This window comes from Xenopus laevis, chromosome 2S, assembly GCF_017654675.1.
Source record: "Xenopus laevis strain J_2021 chromosome 2S, Xenopus_laevis_v10.1, whole genome shotgun sequence".
NCBI lineage: Eukaryota > Metazoa > Chordata > Amphibia > Anura > Pipidae > Xenopus > Xenopus laevis.
The window spans coordinates 8,719,020-8,739,466 of record NC_054374.1 but is presented as its reverse complement, the minus strand read 5'-3'; the positions used below and the strand labels follow the sequence as shown (position 1 = coordinate 8,739,466).

The following is a 20,447-nucleotide window of genomic DNA, read 5'->3' as shown; positions in this document are numbered from 1 at the left end:
GGAAAGGCTTGCAGCACTTGGGGGTGACAAATGTTAGGCACCCCCAAGTGACCATCTTCCTCCTTCTTTGCACGGCTGCGCGTGCCCAGTCGAACGAAAAGCCGAATTTTAACTAAAAAGTTGACTATTTCGTTAGTCAAGTGCTGCAAGCCTTTCCTTCTCCTTTAATACTCAGTGAGAATTTATAGGGATTAAGCTATTCTTCCCAACAAAGTAATAAAATTAAGATAAATTGGCACGATTATGCCCTATGCACTTGGCTTCTGATCCGGAGAATATACTGTACCTGTATTTTCACATCTAAATGTTAATTTGAATAAACAATTCTCACTGTAATGCTGAAACCATACATATTGACATATGCCTCCATCCAATATGTTTCAGAAAGTGAAAAATGTTTGGATGTGTAAATAGTTGGATGAATACAACAGAGACCATTTATGTTGCAGAATTCAATGTACAAAGTAGGGATGCACCGAATCCAAGGGGCAAATTCACTAAGCGCCAAAGCGCCTAACGCTAGCGTTGGTCATTTTCATTACTTCGCAAATTCACTAACGAACGCTGGCGTAGTTTCGCTAGTGTTACTTCGCACCCTTATGCCTGGTGAATTTTCGCAACGGACGTAACTACGCAAACTCACTAACGCGCGCATTGTACTGAACGCTACCTTTTACGCCAGACTTCCTTCGCCACCTCAGACCAGGTGAAGCGCAATAGAGTAGATAGGGATTGCTTCAAAAAAAGTTCACATTTTTTCTAAGTCCCAAAAAAACACTGGCGTTTTTTCTATATTATGGGTGATAGGCTGAAAAAGATCGAACATTTTTTTGGGGCTCCCCTCCTTCCCCCCCTACATTTCCTGACTCATGGCAACTTAACTATACAGTGGGCACATCTGTAGGGCAAAATAAATGTTTTATTTGATGATTTGAAGGTTTCCCAGGCATTTGTAGTGATTGTACGTATTCCTCCATTGAAATTTGAAATTGGCGCCGTATGCAAATTAACCAACGCTAGCGCAACTTCGCAAACTTACGCTACCCCTGAGCGCAACTTCGGATTTTAGTGAATTTGCGGAGCGCTGGCGAAACTACGCCTGGCGAAGTGCGGCGAAGTGTGGCGAAGTTACCCCTAATCTTAGTGAATTTGCCCCCAAGTCTTTTTTCAGCAAGATTCAAGCACATAGTCCAATCCCTTAAAATCACTGGACTTTAGGTCACACAATTAAGGAAAGTGCAAGGGGACCTCCCTTCCTTATGTAGATGTTTCACTTTGTGCCTCGAACCTCACTGCTAATTTGTATGACATTCAGACTTCTGATTTTCACTTTCACAGGAGGAACAGAATGGAGCTTTTCTCAGGCTGCAAACACTTGTGAGATGAGCAGTAAGGGGCAATATATGGGCCCCTAATTGGCCTCGTTATCAACAAAGTAACAGGGCTTTGTCAGCTGCATAAAACCAACTGTAAAATGATGTAGACAATGCGATACTGTAGTCAAATATCAATAAGTCACCTGCATGAAAGTGTTATAGAGTATTTCTTTTTGTGGCTTCTCATGAGCATTTCTCTACCCTTAATCAATATCCTACAGGGTTAGTGTAATTTATATAGAATCCCTTGTTGTTAATATAATATATACACAATTTAATCCCACCATAAAGTGCTTTAGGGCACCTACGCATTTCGAACCATCTCGGATTGTTGTCTGCATTAGTGAAGATATGTTGTATATAAAGAGAGAAAAAAAAAGATTTGCTGCGTGCATCGCGGCAAAATGTGACCACCCCCATTTTATGGCCACACCCCCTAATTACCATGTATATTTTACAAAATTCGGCAGGCTATGGAAAGTTTGAACACATTTCTGGGGGGGTTTAGGGTCAGGTTTTATGTGTTATTATAGTTTTGCTAATGAAGGTGAATTTCTCTTTAAGCTGCAAGTCACCGTTTCCCCAAGAGACCTGCTTATCTTAAATAGTTACACTTCCTCCTTTGCTTATCTTAAATAGTATCTTACATAGTTTCTTTGTTTATCTTAAATTGTTACAAAAGTATCAAAGTACACCTGCCATGTATTCTGGGTTCTCTGCCAAAAGATTACGTTTTAGAAACTTTATATCTTTTTCTGGCTGTTCAGCTGTCAAAATTGGGACTGTCCCGTGAAAAATGGGACAGTTGGGAGGTATGATATAACGCCCCCAGAACACATGGCAGGATAAATACAGGACCAATTCCATATATCATCATAACTCTGCAAGTGCAAGGTGCAAACTGCCATTTTGGACACCATTTGTCAGGGTTTTTTTCCCCACAATGGGGAGACCTGAGCTAAGAACATGGTACCAGTGTAAATGAAAGATTAAAGCAAAAGCCTTTATCAATGGAATGCAAAGCTATAAACTAGCAGACATATCTGTCATACTTAGAGAATAGTGATGGGCGAATTTATTCGGCAGGGGCGAATTTGCAGCGAATTTGCGCGATTCGGCACCAGCGAATAAATTCGCGAAAATTCGCCGGCGTCAAAAATATTTTTCCGAAAAAACGGGCGCCATTTCGCAAATTTTTCGCTGTTTCACGAATTTCTTGCGAAATTCGCAAATTTTTCGGCGAAGCGGAACGGCGCATAATTCGCCCATCACTATTAGAGAATCAAATGTTCTTTTAAGGAGCAGCAGATCCTAAAGAACAAACTGCCTTTTTGTAGCTATTGAAACCCAGAGCCAACTCCAATGGGGCACAAAAAGGGGAGACCCATCTGCTGCCTCACCGAAAATCTCAGTATACAGTAATGTGAGACGGGCAAACTGGGTAATGCCACCGGCAGCCTCCAACTACTTCAACTACTTCGCTATTGAGGAATGCTGGGAGTTGAGGTTCAGTGACAGCGAGATTATTTCAGGTAGGAAAGACCTTTTTTATATCAATAAACGGGCTCCGCGTAGGTTGTTTTCACTACCACCACTTCTGACAACCCTGCTGAGACTTTCACAGACACATAAATAAACACTTGGCTAAACTAAATATATATATATATATATATATATATGTGCTGAATTTTACAAGGTGTAAATGGTACATTGCATTCTTTAAGGGGAGGGGATAAAACACAAACTGAAGCTTTAGCAGAGCCCAATGATAATAATGTCACTTGGGCTGGAGAAAGGGGAATTAAGCAACATCAATGGCATAGGGGTTATATACAGTAGAATTAAATTGTATAGTAATCAATTAGAATTTTGCTGAAGGGGCATACTACATTAAACACACTCGCATCCAATCGGCATTGGCATCCAGGCCGGATTTGTGGAAAGGCCACCTAGGCCCGGGCCTTGGGCCGCAGGATTTTAGGGGGCGGCATGCTGCCCAACCACACTCACATTGGTTCAAAAACACTGGGGATGCGCTGGAGATACAATCATTTTGTAAATTTCCTGTGCCCAATACACATTGCTCTGGTCCCGATTATGAATATTTGCTTGAATAAAGGGGGTAACACAGGCGACCAACGGCAGTGGGCCTAGGGGCACCCGCTATGTAAATCCGGGGCAAAATTCTGCATTGTTAGAATAAAATATGATGAACTGTGGGTCATTTACAAATGCACAAAAATGGACACAATGGAGAGCATTAGGAAACACCTATAGATTCTAATGTATAGTTTTGAAAAAAAATGTTGCTCGGTTTGAAAATTGGCACACCATTTGAAATATATTGCACGAAATATATCGACTTCAATGTTTCTGGCGTTTTTTTATGCCGTTTCAAACATTTTCCGGGAAAAAACTCTTAGGGGGGCCCTGCTGACCAAGGCCTGCTCCCACCTAAGAACCCGCACTGCCTCCACAAGATAACAGGTTGGTGTGGAGGGTTCAGAGGGGGATTGTGGCTGGGGAGGGGGTTTCTGGCCAGGCCTGGATTTGTGGTGAGGCCACAAAGGCCCAAGCCTAGGGTGGCAACATTTTAGGGGCAGCATGCCAGCCAGCTGCATTAGGAATGCAACGTTCCTGCGCTGTGCTCAGGCGGGGGGTTCGGGCAGACCGCAGCGCTAGGACCATGAGACCTCCAACAGCGGGCACTAGGACAACGAGGCCTCGGACGGCAGGCGTTAGGACAGCGAGGCCTCGGGCACCCTGCTTGCAAATATGGCCCTGTTTCTGGCAGGGGAAGACCCTCTGGTGTGACGCTACAAGGCCGCCAGTGCATATGTCCTGCCATAGCTGATGAATGGGGTGCAAGTGCACTTATTGATACTGGGGACCAAGTTCCCTACAGTGGGTGGCATCAATATACTCATCAGACTTGTGCCCATTATTCTGGTCTGGAAGTAACGCAATTTCTCTGGAATTATGGTGGAAGATGCTGCAATATGGTTAAAAAATGGCAATTCACAGGCAAAATTGCACTTTGAACTTTCCACTTGCATTTGTAACTGATGTGGCATTTAGCAGCCACTCAACTACAGCTCCCAAACCCCCAAACAACCAAAAGGATGTTCAGCAATTGCTGCCTGTCTTTCAATTCCTATTAAGTTTCTGAAATGAAATAAAAAGCAGTTGACAGGATCCCAAAAGAGCAGCACATTTCCATTCAAGACAAGTAACCTGGAATATGAAATAGCAACCTGCTTAAAAGAACATTTCAAACAATTATATAGGGTCAGTGTACTCATGTGTAACATAAACAAAAACATAAACTGAATAAAAACTCATTCCGTGCCATAGAGGAGCTTACAATCTAATATCCTAGTCACAAGCAGATAAATTAGGTTCTGTTTAATCACATGCTAATTAAACTGCCAGTATGTTTTACTGACTTTGGGCGAATAAACAGGAGAGTTTTGAGGAAAGAAATGCAACATAAATAAAAGGCAAATTCCATATTTATTTTTACTGATGAGGAAAAGACTCAGGAGTCTAGTGATTCAACACAGCAAAGCTAATCCCTGGTACCCATCACAGGAAATATTAATATATATTATTAAATAGAACATAATGTGATGACGAGATTGGGGATCTTCATTGTGCAGCTGTCCAACAGTGAGAAGGGCTTGACAGATAAAACCTGATTCCAATGTTATTAATTAGGAAGAAAGATGGAAAGATATATTTCTGCTCCTTTTGGCTTTTAGCAGCCACTGAATGGCCAGTAGATCTATCTGTAAACCTCAGCATCCCTTGCAGCAGATTAAGGATCCTCTTTATGGAGAACATTATTGTCACAGTCGGAACCCTAAATCCAGAACCAAAGCTAAGCACCCTGTTCTCGACTCTTGCTAACAGCCGCCTTTCACCTCGGGAGGAGCCCTCGGCTAATCGAATGCCGCCAGGTCTTATTAAGAGAGGTGCCAAACAAGAGTTCTGGACAAGCAAAGGGGCACAACAGTAAGGCAAAGTCTTTTGGGCAGAAGGTCACAGTACAAGGATAGGCAGAAAGCGTAGTCAAATCAGGCCGGGTCGGGGCAGGCAGAGTACAAGCAGAGTCAGACAGGCAAGAGTCAAACTAGGAGATCTATCAGAAGGGATACGGACACAGCAGAGTCGGGTACCAGGCAGGGGTCAGGATTCAGAAGTCAGGATAGTCAGTAGCAGGCAGGGGTCACAACAGGGTATCAGATCGTAGGATACAGAAGCTTAGACAGCACAGAGGCACCAGGAACTCACAATGAGGAAACCTATAAGTACTGCAGCCCTAAAGTGCCTTTTAAACATTTGAATTTCGCACCATTGCACCAAGATGCAATTGTGCCAGTGTGATTGCGCACATAAAACTCGGAAGAAGCATCACGTACAGGTAGCGGGCGTCCCCGCCGGCCCACTGGACCACCAGGGTGAGTGGCCCTTACAATTATCATGGTTATGGTAGTGCCATGTTTTGGATATCTGCACTGAATGACAGGTAGAGAGGCTTTTACATGGAGACAAAGAGACATCACCGAAAGTCTGCCGGGCTGAACTTGATAAAATCCCCTTTGTATTATTTATCTCATAAAACAAATCTAAATCTGAGCATCCGCCAGAATAAGAAATTCCCATTATTTCTGCAAGCAATTGGTATTCCACCGCCCATATTCACATTTTTTACATAAAAAAAAAAAAAGAAACACAAAGCAAGAGGAAATCAAGAATTATTGGCATTTTCTTAGCGTTATTACATTTTTATGCCTCTTCCTGTAGTTCATGTGTGCTGCACGGAGGAAAGTAAAGTTACTTTTGAAAGGTGATTTAAACACATACAGTAAGGCCTTTCATCAGTTCGTCTGCTCTTTATAGGGCAAAAATGCAAAAACGTATAAGGACATGACATATTTTTTCGCAATACAAGTATTGGATCCGCAATCCAGAAAATTCTGAATTATGGAATGGCCACCTCTCATAGACTCCATTTTATCCAAATAATCCAAATTTTTTAAAATGATTTCCTTTTCCTCTGTAATAATAAAACAGTAGCTTGTACTTCAACCCAACTAAGATATAATTAATCCTTATTGGAACAAAACCAGCCTATTGGCTTTATTTCATGTAAGCTTAGGTATAAAGATTCAAATTACGAAAAGATCCATTAAACCGAAAGCCCCGGGTCCTGAGCATTCTGGATAACAGGTCTCATACCTGTAAATGCAATATACTGTATATATAATATAAATGTATATAGCAAAAAAAAAAAATTACGGGAAGGCCGTCTCCCATAGACTCCATTATAAGAAATATAATTAAAATTTTTGATAATAATTCCCTTTTTCTCTGTAATAATAAAACAGTAGTCTGTACTTGATCCCAACTAAGATATAATTAATCCTTATTGGAGGCAATACAATCTTGTTGGGTTTAATTAATGTTTATGTTATCCACTATTTTGGTATTCGGCCGAACCCCCGAATCCTTCACAAAAGATTAGGCCGAATACCGAACCAAATCCGAATCTTAATTTGCCTATGCAAATTAGGGGTGGGAAGGGGAAAACATTTTTTACTTCCTTGTTTTGTGACAAAAAGTCACACGATTTTCCTCCTTGCCCCTAAATTTGCATATGCAAATTAGGATTCGGCTTCGGTTCGGCTGGGCAGAAGGATTCGGCTGAATCCGAATCCTGCTGAAAAAGGCCGAATTCTGCCCGAATCTCGAACCGAATCCTGGATTCGGTGCATCCGTAGTTTAAATAATTTTTAGCAGACTTAAGGTATGAAGACCCAAATTACAGAAAAACCCCTTTGTCCTTCAGAATGCTAGTTAACAGGTCCCATACCTGTATTACTTCATTAATTGCCACAAGGAGAGGTAAATATCGCTGGCTTGAGGGCTATATGTACTACACTGGGTCTACACCTTTATACATTCTTACTAAAGGTGAATGTCCATGTTGACATATTTAGAATATTTAATCATCGGCATGAGCAAACTTGAGTTGTCCTCCTGGTAATTCTCTATATCAGGCTTTTTTCAACTAAATACAGTACATATGTCACACCATAGCCTTTGTTGGCCCCTGGATGGCTTCCTATAAAGACGCTACTGTATATTATTCAGCACCACAAAGGTAACACCATAACCTTGGTCAGAACCCCTGGATGGCTTCTTATTGACTATATCAATTCCCATTCAACTGAATGCAACATAACATGTGTCACATTAGACCCCTTGTTGGCCTCAGGGATGCTGTCTTTTAAATTGGCTACCATATTAACAAAAGAACTGTCTGAATGTAATGTATGGAAAATATAATTATATGGACTTTATGAATATATGGACAAGCACAAGTAAAAATGGAGCTGCTTCAGCCAATACACAGGTCCCTTGAGACTGTTGCAGCTGAATAATGCAGTCCCTGGATTCAATGGTAAGACATTTGATTTCAGCATAGAATGTTCTGTATAGAGGTATTAACAAAACAGGTATCTTGTTTCACTAACAGTGTATCCAGAATTCTTGCAGGCAATAAATAAATATAAGTCTTCCAGTAATTTGTCATTTCCCTCACTGTGCAAGGGGTGAAATCTGCCAGTTTTATGGACTGGCTACAAGTTTCCCTGAGCCTGGGAGAGTCCAGAAGTTGGAGTGTGGAAGAGAAGGCAGCAGCATATAGTTAAGGATTCTGGGCCTGGTTCACACTGCTCTGGGCCATGGGGCTTTGCATTCACAGAATGAACTATATACAGCCATAAAATGCTGCACTGTGGTGTATAGAATAACGTAGTGGTGCGGCCACCAGGGGTAAGTATATAAGGATAAGTATGAGACTGCTCAGTAGTAAAAAGAGTCCAGGTTGTAAGGAGATGAAGTATATTTTCTATATAATCAAGAGTGATTTCCACTTTGCATGGCCATTTAATAGGATCCCCCCAGTAAGTTTCTAGAAATGGTGAAGTCCTTGGCCTAGGAACCTATGTAAGGAGCTGAAGCATGTAACAGATGTTTCACAAGCCATGGACCTTTGGGGCAGACTGATGCCTCAGGACTAGTTACTGAGAGGGTAGTCCTGTCATAGATCACCTCTAATGTAACAAGGTCAGCTCGACTCCATTGAGGAGGAGAGTGACCCTTGGTGAAGCCACAAACATGGATACAACATGTAGGCCTCAGGTTAGTCCTGGGAACTTGAGGAGCTCCCAGTTATGCAGCGAGTGTTGCACTTGCACTTTGTTACTTGCTTCTACTTTAAATTATACCGGCAATCAGACTATAACTCCAGTGGAGCCATGTGCAAAATGTGGCCCCGAATAAAAATGACTAAGCCAAACCTGTATTTGTGTTTCTTCCAATTAAATCGTTGACCAGATTCCCAACGGTTGTGTCAGGGTTCTACTAACTTAGGATGTAACTGTACCTTCCTAGGATATTCTCTACCATATTTAGGTTCCTCTCGGTCAATACTTTGTTTAGTTTATACACCAGCACTAGGTAGAACTTTATGGTTATCTAGTCATACTTACTGGTGCCAAAGTAATGGTTTATAGCAGAACGTATGGCAAATTTACGATTCCAATCCAAATTCTTGTGTTAACAGAAGTGACATATGTTCCTGGTGCTGGTATATAAACTTGATAGGTGGGAGCTGCTTTGGTATCTAAGTGGTCAGCACATCAGTGTTCTTTCCTGACATTCCATTGTGTTCTGCAATATTTGTGCATGAAGTATAAATCAAGAGCAAGTTGCAGCCACCAGTGTGTGGGGATCCTGACTGTTCTGTGTCAATAACACTTTGCTCCATTTAACTACCGCAAATGTTTCCTTTCAAACAGGGTCAGTAATAAATGCTGCCTTCAGATTGGTTGCTATAGGTTACTAGAACGAGTGCAAATATTTTAAGTTTTATTACCTTAACCCATAAAATTCTATTATTCTAAATCTGTGCCAGGCTAATGGTCGAATTACAATGAAGGGGGATACAATGTTTGGCCAGATATTGATTGGGGAGGCCTGTTGGAGAGCCCCATACACAGGCAGAGAAGCAGCTAAAGGACTCGGATTGGCAGTTAAAATCTGCCCCTGTATGACCGTTTTTAAGGTGAACATACACGTAAAAATCTGCCAAACAAGCGGTTCTCTCTCCAATATGCCCATATTGAGGTGGGCGATATTGGCTGATCCGATCGTGGACCCTAAGATCGCGGGACTGTATTAACGAACAGATGCAGCTGTGATCCGACGGGATTTTTAACCCTGCCCGATTGACATCTACCCGACTTTCGGCCAGATATCGATCAGGGAAACCTGTCGGAGGGCCCCACACATGGGCCAATAAGCTGCGATAAGTCTGTCGGCAGCTTTTAACGGCTCTTGTATGGCCAGCTTTAGTCACGCTCCTTCCAACCAACCTCAATTACCCCTCCAATCTCCACACTTAATGGACAGATTTATAAAAATGTGAGATCAGCGCTCCCCGAAAAAAAACCTCACCCACTTTCTATTCATTCCTATGGGCTTTTTATCAAATAGCAGAGTCTTACTTTCACCCATTGAAAAGTATGCATTTAAATATCCCACAGGAATGAATAGAAAGTGGGCAAGTTTTTCTGTATTGAACTCTATTCTCATATTTTGATCAATCTGCCCCTAATTCTATGTATTAATTCTATGTAGCTAGCCTGCTGTTGGATGGACGGCCTGGTGCAACGATCGGTGCTGGAGCAGGGGGTACAATCAATATTTCCATCTTTGCCCCCACACCCTGTGTGACAATTCTCCACTTTGTAGAAACACTAAATGGAAACCCCATTAGTTAAGAGTGGATATTGCAATGACATACAATGCATTGTGCAAACTCTCCTGCTGGCAGGTCCCATGAGAAGAGACTATTGATGAAACTCAAAGCTAACAGGTACCATTGCATGAATTCACCCCATAATACTCAACTGCATTTCATATCCTTTTAATGAGCTGTAAATACCTGCACTGAATACATCTAAAGTACCCTTTCATTTACATTAAAAAATCTGAAACCTCCCCAAGACTATGGGAATCTCTGTGGATGTAACAATTTTGATTTCAAAGACTTGTCAAGTTGGGCTTTCCATGCTCCAATTAGTTATTAACAGAAAAACCAAGGCAATGACTGTTCTAATAAAATACAGTATATATATATATGTTTCTAAACATCTTGGAAAGTCAAGTCCTGTTTTCTTTGGGCCTTTTATAAAATGTCTCGCATCTCAGTCTGCGAACTTGGCATTTAGGTCACGCACTGGGACAATTCTTGGATTTCTCACATGAGTATCTGCCGACTTGCGGCCGGAGAGGCTTCCAATTCACACAGCGCAGATGTACAAGCTTAGCTGCAAAATTCCTGAGGAAATTGACTCCCCAGACAGTACAGCTGTTTGAAGACCACACCAGAGTTTCAAATTCTGCACCTCTACAAATGGGCTTTAAGGTAGGAGTCATCACGGTGAAACAAGAAGGGAGGAAAAAAAGGTTTATGAGGATAGACTTCAAGCTTTCAAGGTTAATACATAATTATTAAGGTCATGTGAGAGGGCGGCTGTTTCACAGTCTGATGCAGGAGGAGGTAAAAGTCAAATATAGTACATTTTTGCTTTGAAAGAACTACTATAAATTGTATTTATATGCAAAAATAGCTTAGTTACTGCACACAATTTTAGTAATGTGGTGGAAAGGAATTAAATCAGTATACTGTCATATTTGGGTGCAAATAGATTTATAGATATTTTTGAACTATACTTTTCTTGCATTCTTGCATGTAAGAGACTAGACTGGAGTGAGGGGGAGAAGAGAAAGAAAGAGGAAGAACAAAGAAGATTTGAGAGTAAACGGGAGATAAGAGGAGCAGAAAAGTGCATCGATGTATCAGTAGTATATTATAGATAGGAAGGAAGGGAAGGGATTGAATTTTGAGACTGGGCAAGGATGGAATATTGTAAATAGATAGGGATGGGATATTGGGAATAGGTAGGGATGAAAATTTGGGAATACGTAGGTATGGAATATTGGGAATAGGTAGGGATTAAATTTTGGGAATACGTAGGTATGGAATATTGGGAATAGGTAGGGATGGAATATTGGGAATAGGTAGGGATGGAATATTGGGAATAGGTAGGGATGGAATATTGGGAATAGGCAGGGATGGAATATTGGGAATAGGTAGGAATTAAATATTGGGAATAGGTAGGGATGGAATATTGGGAATAGGTCGGGATGGGATATTGGGAATAGGTAGGGATGGGATATTGGGAATAGGTACGGTTGAAATATTGTGAATAGGTAGAGATGAAATATTGGGAATACACAGGGATGGAATATTGGGAATAGGCAAGGATGGGATATTGGGAATAGGTAGGGATGGGATATTGGGAATAGGTAGGAATGAAATATTGGGAATAGGTAGGGATGGAATATTGGGAATAGGTCAGGATGGGATATTAGGAATAGGTAGGGATGGAATATTGGGAATAGGTAGGGATGGGATATTGGAAATAGGTAGGGATGAAATGTTGGAATTAGGTAGCGATGGGATTTTGGGAATAGGCAGGGATGGAATATTGGGAATACGCAGGGATGGAATATTGGGAATAGGCAAGGATGGGATATTGGGAATAGGTAGGGATGGGATATTGGGAATGGGTAGGAATGAAATATTGGGAATAGGTAGGGATGGAATATTGGGAATAGGCCCCATCGGCTAGAATCTAAATCGCCGGCGGGATCACTTCGGAGCGCTTCGTGTTCCAAAGTTGCCTGACGTGGAAAACGAAACGATCCAAGTGCCATCCCGTCGGCGATTTAGATTCTAGCTGGCAGGAAGGCTTTTTGAGGAGATTAGTCGCACGAAGAAGAGGTGATTAGTCGATGGGCGACTAATCTTCCAGTGTGTCTCTGCCCTAAATGATAGAAAAGTATTATCTTGTGCAGGAAAGATTGCATTTTAGCAAGAGTTTCCCTTTGAGCAGCATTATATTCATTATAAAATAAATGGCATTGCACCTTGGAGCAGCAATATGGCATCACCCCGATATCAGCAGCCCACCACTAAATGTCACTAACTCTGCCCCCTCTCCGGCCTATAAAAGTGACAAAGCTACGCTAATGCCTCCGGATATGTAGGTAAAGGGAAAAAATTCAGGCCCATGCAGATGCTGTACCTGGTATTGCAGCTCTATAACTATGTTATAAAAGTTTGCCACCATTTTTGTTTCAGGGTTTTAGTGCACTTTAATGATATGGGACATAAACACTGATACATTTTCAATAACCTATAAATTGCAAATGCCGAGATGTTGCTGAGACTCAATGTTCTACAGTGGAACTTGCTTGCAAACACGGGGAGCGCTACCTTTGTGCCTAGATCTGAACTGTAAAATAAACCTGAGCACTTCTCTCTTTGTTTTGGCAAGAATTAACGGTGCTTCCGGAGAGGGCTGATATATAGCGTCCTGCAACACAGCACAGATTCTTTTTGACGCCTAGAACAGGAGTTGAACTTACTGTACTGTACAGTAACAAAAATGTGCTATTGTTGGCCCAGCTCGTTGACTCGGGTGCCAAGGACAGGCAGGAATTGTACGAGCGCAGACTAACAAGCATTTCTGATCGAGGAAAAATATGTACAGCTTTGGAAAGACTGAGGCACTTGACTGTGTCTCACACAACAAAAATCCCACGTTGACATAAGCAAGTCAAGTTACCCTTTTATAGAGTCTGAATATCACTTTAAGCACATCAATGGCTTTGGGGCTGATTGAGCTGATTTTTATGAAAATGCCATCAAAATGTAAATGTCTGGGAATCCAGCAAGATTCCTAAACATTAGCACTTTGATGGAATTTTTCACCCGAAAACTCATAATTTTGCCCGAAAACTCAGAAAACTTCGGGGTATTGCCAGAAACCCAGCGCACATCAAAAAATCATTGGGACTTCTCCCATTGACTTATAGGCAACCTCGACAGGTCTGAGATTTCAGATTCTGACTTTTCCATCCTTGGGGTTTAATAAATTCAGAAAAATTCAAGAATAGAGTAGATAGGACTTAGTTGAAAATAAAGTCCCAAAAAACGCTGGCGACTTTCCTTTTTTCAGGGTGATAGGCTGCAAAAGAGCGTAAATTTATTTTGGGGTAACCCGCTTCCCCCCTACATTTCCTAACATATGGCACATAAACTATACACTGGGCTCGTGTAGGGCAATATAACAACTCTATTGTCTTTATTAAGGTTCCCTGGACTTGTGTAGTGTAATGTATTTGCTGCAACAGATACGTCCATTCAACATTAACTTCCCGCCGTATGCAAATTAGCCAACGATAGCGCAACTTCGCTCTGCTTGACAAACTAACGCTAGCGCAACTTCCCCAACGTTCGGCGACCTGGAAGCAACTTCGCATTTTAGTGAATTAGCGTTGTCTGAGCGAATTTTCACCTGGTGAAGTGTTGCGCTGCCTGCGAAGCCATCGCTGGCGAATTTTCGCCGCTTAGTAAATTTGCCCCTAAATTATCTTAGACCCTGTATCTGTTCTGAGCAGTGAGGATTGCGGGAGTAAATACCCCGGACTCTCAAGTCCACGGCTGAAAATAATGTTTGCCCAGGTTCCATTGTCACATATATGTTGAGAAACAATTGTTTGTGCTGTTTGTTTGCAGTGAGACTTGACTTTACTCAATTGTATGTACGAAGCAGTAAAAAGCCCGTCTTACAGCAAACAAGCCCCCCTGTTTCCCACTGGAACGACACTGTTTAGATTTAGCATGTACATCAGTAACAGATGCGCTGATACGGAGTTTCTTTCAGTAGCTGAACTGCACTCGCATTGTAATGAACATGCCCTGGAGCAGTTATTCCTACAAATTTACATTTTATTATTACTTTTGTGGGTTACATTACACACAGCTGTGGCCCAGAGCAACGTGCGGGTTCTGGTTTTAATTCGAAGCTCTGAATCCGTGTAAGACCCCAATAAAAGGCAGACGGCTGACTAAATCCATTTCCTAAAGTCCACCAGTAAATGATGTAAGGCAACACCAGAACGAATAGAAAATTGCCTTTGTATACATGCGAGGCTTTCCCCTCCTGGAAATACAAAATGAAAAATAAACATGGGGCTTTTATTTCCCTTTGAAGTCATGTATATTTTGGCTTATGTAACCAGAAGCTTTTTATTGGTGTTGTCATTCCTTGGTTCAGATACAAGAACACTCATCATATATACCACATGAACTTATCATTGTCTGGAGGGAGGTTTTTGTTGGAGCGGCAGCTAAAACAGGCAACAGAATTCTGCCGGACTCAGTTATTTTTATAATGTAGGAATGGGCCTTCAGCCTCTGTTGAACTACATCTCCCATTATCCAAAAACAGCCCATTTCTGTTGATAGCTGTAAATGAAAGTCCACAGGTTTGTTAACACTAAAGTCACATCTTGCCCTACTGTTGCCATTGCTTTTCTGTACCTACTTTCCCCCATGATGTGCATGGCCCAGGGCTAGGGTTGCAGCCTGGCTGGTAAAAATGAAGATTAATGACAATTTTTTAATAGGGGTAAAAGTTGGGAAAATATAGGAAGGCTGGTATTTGTTACTATAAAAGGAGGCAACACTACCCAGGGCAGATACCTTCTGTATTGAACTGGAACTGAACCAGAGGAATTGACATGTAGTCAGGACACTTGCAACAAACTGTTTTAATTGCTGTGGGTGTTACTATAGGTGTGATGAAAATAAGCAAAGGCTGATGGGAATAATTCTAGACTGGGGGCTTCTAGGGAATGAGAACACAGAGAAATCCCTTGGTACTCTGGCAAGCAAGTCCGACCCTACTTGTACCCTCCTCAAGATGTGGTTGGTTTTCACTGGTGGCTTATATTTCATACAGTCATAGGCCAAACCAGTGCTGTTTGTGCATTATGTGCACAGTGATTTGTCTAAACTGGAAAACTGGGCAGCAAACTGGGAAATGAGGTTCAATGTTGATAAATGCAGGTTATGCACTTTGGCAAAAATAATATAAATGTAAGTTATACACTAAATGGCAGTGTGTTGGGAGTTTCCTTAAATGAGAGGGATCTTGGGGTTTTTGTAGATAACACGTTGTCTAATTCTGGGCAGTGTCATTCTGTGGCTACTAAAGCAAATAAAGTTCTGTCTTGTATAAAAAAGGGCATTAACTCAAGGGATGAAACATAATTATGTCTCTTTATAGGTCCCTGGTGAGGCCTCATCTGGAGTATGGGGGCAGTTTTGGACTCCAGTCCTTAAGAGGGATATAAATGAGCTGGAGAGAGTGCAGAGACTAAGTGCAACTAAACTGGTTAGAGTTAGGGAAGAGTTAAATTATGAGGGGAGACTGTCAAGGTTGGGGTTGTTTTCTATGGGGAAAAAGGCGCTTGCGAGGGGACATGATTAGACTTTACAAGTACATTAGAGGACATTATAGACAAATAGCAGGGGACCTTTTTACCCATAAAGAGAATCACCGTACCAGAGGCCTCCCCTTCAGACTAGAAGAAAAGAACTTTCATTTGAAGCAACGTAGGGGGTTCATCACAGTGAGGACAGTGAGGTTGGGGAATGCACTGCCGGGTGATGTTGTGATGCTGATTCAGTTAATGACTATAAGAGGGACTTGGATGATGTTTTCGACAGACATAATATCAAAGGCTATTGTGATACTAAACTCTATAGTTAAAGCACTGCGTATCTTGACAGCGCTATATAAATAAATGATGATGATGATCATGATGATAGTTAGTATAGGTATGGGTATATAGAATTTAATTAAAAGTATCGAGGGGTGTGTGTATGGGGCTGGGTTTTCATTTGGAGGGGTTGAACTTGATGGACTTTGTCTTTTTTCAACTGATTTAACGATGTAACTATGTATCTATGACTAACTTTGTCTTTTTTCAACCCAATTTAATTATGTAACTATGTAACTTTTGTGGTATATTAATATAAGGGCCTGTTGGCTCTGTAGTGATGGGAAAAGACCCAGTAAACTTCTCAGATTGGAACTCCTTTTTGACACTGCCTTTGCAAACGAACATCTAATGAGCCTGTAAAATGCACTGCAAATACAACCTCTGAGTAGGGATGTCCATGATATTAAGAAAAGCTTCTTATATGAGGTTGGTGATGTTCCTAGTGGCCATTGATTTACCTAGAGAAGAGAAAATGAGTTATATGTTCCTCCCTTCCTCTCTCCTTCCTCTGATATCACCCACCAGCAGCCTGGCACCTGCATGCCATACAGTACCAGACAGCGCAAAGGAAACATCCAACCAGACATGTCCAAAAACACCGGCCAACCTTATCATTAGCAAAACATGAACAGAACAATTGAAGGAAAGGAAAGCCAAGATTGAACACACGCGATAGGTAGATGTAAATGTTACAGGCTCTTTCAGATAAGAGATGGGGACAATTAGACAACCCCGATGAATAATTCCTGACATAACTATATTGAGACTAGAAATAAGTGTTTCCATTGAATTCATGTAGGAAAAAATCAGGGCCTCAACATAGAGACAATTTACACAAAAAAGAAAGATTTATATCAGCTTGAAAGATGCCAACAAGACTCACTTGCTTCTTGGGGACTGAGCTTATTAGTGACCAACTCCATTTTGGATTCAGCTGAACCCCTGAATCCTTAGTGAAAGATTCGGCCGAATAACGAACTGAATCCAAATCCTAATTTGCATATGCAAATTAGGGGTGGGAAGGGGGGAAACTTTTTTTACTTCCTTGTCATGTGATTTTTCTCCCCGCCCTTAATTTGCATTTGCAAAATAGGATTTGGATTTGGTTCAACCTGGGCAGAAGGATTCAGACGAATCTGAATCCTGTTGAAAAAAGCCGAATCCTGCCCGTATTCCGAACCGAATCCTGGATTCGATGCATCCCTAGAGCTTATATACCAGGACAATAAAACTATTGCAGCTGCATCAGCTGGGTAATCAAAGATGGCTGCCTGGATGCCCTTTACAAAACCTCACCATTATACTTTATGACTCCTTCTACATTCTCTCTCCCACAGTCACAATATTCACTATAAAATACAAACAACCAACCTCTGTGCAAGATTTATAGACTTCAGAGAGATTCATATTAAATGCTGAGGCGGGGGGGAAAGCTAAATATCTATAAAGCAACCATTACAGCTGTTGTTAATAGTTTAATGATTCAACCTTTAACAAATCTAAAAAAAAATCCTAAATATGATTTATGTCTATTAAATGATTTAAAACTTGCTGTAATCCAATGGGCACGTGCAACTTGGCAGACACACATATAAACACAACAGCCCCAGACATGGAATGTGGCTTTTTTTTATTTTAACTGTGTTCTTGTGACATATTTAAAGGGATTCTGTCATGGGAAAATATGTTTTTTTTTAAACACATTAGTTATTAGTGCTGCTCCAGCAGAATTCTGCACTGAAATCTGTTTCTCAAAAGAACAAACAGATTTTTTTATATTTAATTTTGAAATCTGACATGGGGTTAGATATTGTCAGTTTCCCAGCTGCCCCCAATCATGTGACTTGTACTCTGATAAACATTAGTCACTCTTTACTGCTGTACTGCAAGTTGGAGTGATATCACCTCTCCCCCCCAGCAGCCTAACAACAGAACAATGGGAAGGTAAACAGATAGCAGGTCCCTAACACAAGATAACAGCTGCCTGGTAGATCTAAGATCAACTTTCAATAGTAAAATCCAGGTCCCACTGAGACACATTCAGTTACATTGAGTAGGAGAAACAACAGCCTGCCAGAAAGCAGTTCCATCCTAAAGTGCTGGCTCTTTCTGAAAGCACATGACAGACAAAATGACCTGAGATGCACCTACACACCAATATTACAACTAAAAAATACACTTGCTGGTTCAGGAATTAAATTTTATATTGTAGAGTGAATTATTTGCAGTGTAAACAGTGTCATTTAGAAATTAAAAAAAAAATATATCATAAAAATCACGACAGTATCCCTTTTTAAGCCTTTGCTTCCTCCCAAAATAAATCATGAATATATATATATATATATATATATATATATATATATATCCTTGTGATAAACTGAACTGGACATTGTTGGGATATAATAGAAAGTTGTCACTGCCTTGGTTCTTCCATTTCACCTGCTGAAATTCTTCTCAGACAAAATATTCTGGACAGTACAGTGTAGACCTGGCAGCCTCCCCGCGACTACTGCCCAGTCATTGCACTTAACACTGTCACTTCTTTCACAGCCCCCAGATTCGGAAGCAACATCAAGCACTTGCACAGAGGAAACATCCCCCATGCACATGTCTATAGAGATCTGTATATAGTATATAGCATGTATAGTACATAAGGAAAAAATGTGTCACATTCTACCAGGTTCCAGAATGACAATAAGAAACAATAAAATTAACAAGGTGTTAAAGTTACAGTAAATTTCAGGGGGGTTAAAGCTGAGAACTGTTTTCTGTTTTTAGAACTAACTACATTTAGTTTAAAATGTCTTTACTTATTCATTTGCCCCTCCCAAGTGAAAGGATCTCATACTAGTGTCACCGTATAGTTCAGCGACAGCTCCACAGTCACGGAATGCAGCCGGCTGGCCAAACCACAGTCATTTATAGGCTTCATTTTTATTTCTCACTCATAAATAAGTAATGGATGGTAAGTATCATTAATGCCACATCAATCAGAATAAAAAAAGTGCTGCTTTTCAGTACAGAGAGGATGGCACTTATTTGAATTAAATTTAAAGAAGAAGCTTGATGCAGAAAGAACAGACTTTCTTACCTTGATTCTCCAAAGGCAGCAGGGAAGGTATCAGTGTGGCTTGTGGCAGTGGGAGAGAAAGTGCTGTGAGTGGCTGTGGGCTAAATGCCGTTTGCTTTTATGTGCCGGCCGGGGGTGGAGCCTGTTCCTGCTGTAGGTGGATGGGAAGAAGCAGCAAGAAGGCAGAGACACTCACCCTGCTCTCAGAAATCTGTTTAACAGGGACCAAGTAGAAAAGGGGAAAAAAAGTCATATGGGCTGCTAGAAAAAAAAAGAAGAATAAAATGCTCAGGGAGGAGGGACGCCGCCTGTGGAACAAAATATATGCAAACTCCATCCAGGATCTGTAATGTCTCTGTATGTGTCCCCCAGGAATTGTGTGTATATGGGGGTGTCTGATAATAGCACCTGCCCTCTCAGGCTCTTCCCTCTCTGGAACAATTTCACCCACATTGGAGGATCCCTTTTTACAACACAACTGTAGGGATAACAAAGGCATTTGCAGAGAAAGGTGAAAATTAAAGTTTCCTTTAATGAGGAAAAGCCAGTAAAATATCCTAATCCTAAATATCCTCATAAGTGCTGCTTAGTGATGTCATCGGTTATAAACACTGCTTAGTGATGTCATTTGTGTCACGTGACTTACTGAGGTTTTCTCCCAGTGTTCTGATGCTCAGTGGTATCCCGACCCCCCATTGTAAAATTTGGGGATATTAGGAGCCTCCTTGGTGTTCCAACCCCCATATAAGTGCCCTCAGCATGTAGCCTTATTCCATTATATGGTTACGACCTCTCCTCTGACTTCTAATATCCTTATAGCACAAAAGAGTCTTTAATATCCTTATAGTCAGTGCTTAGTGATGTCATCAGTGCCACAAAAATCACTGAAATTTGTACAACAAATAATGTAACACTTGAGGATATAAGTTCCTTTATAGTTCCCAGATCTTTATAAAAGTACCTGCCTTGTGCCATTATATGGTCATGGAACTCGTAAGTATACTTATAGTATTCCCTATATATATATATAATACACACAAGCTATAAATATCTTGTAAATTATATCCTTATAAACGGTGAGTTCTGATGTCATCAGTTATAAACGGTGAGTTCTGATGTCATTTCTGTCACATGACTCACTGAAACTTGTGTATTATAATAAATAAAGTACCCCAGTTGCAAAATATGCGGATATTAGAAGTTACCTCGGAGTTCCATGACCTGTA

General features: G+C 41.0%; 1 protein-coding gene across 2 annotated transcripts in view; it reads right to left on the bottom strand.

Moving 5' to 3' along the window:
- Nucleotides 1-19,359, bottom strand: part of col8a1.S (collagen, type VIII, alpha 1 S homeolog) — a 63,551-nt gene extending 44,192 nt beyond the window's left edge. Inside the window, exon 1 of one of the 2 annotated variants that reach the window (XM_041583350.1) lies at nucleotides 19,243-19,359. The gene's annotated coding sequence lies outside the window, so the exon portion shown is untranslated. The remainder of the gene's footprint in view (nucleotides 1-19,242) is intronic. The other variant, XM_018248831.2, reaches the window with a different exon arrangement.
- Nucleotides 19,360-20,447: the final 1,088 nt, after the last annotated feature.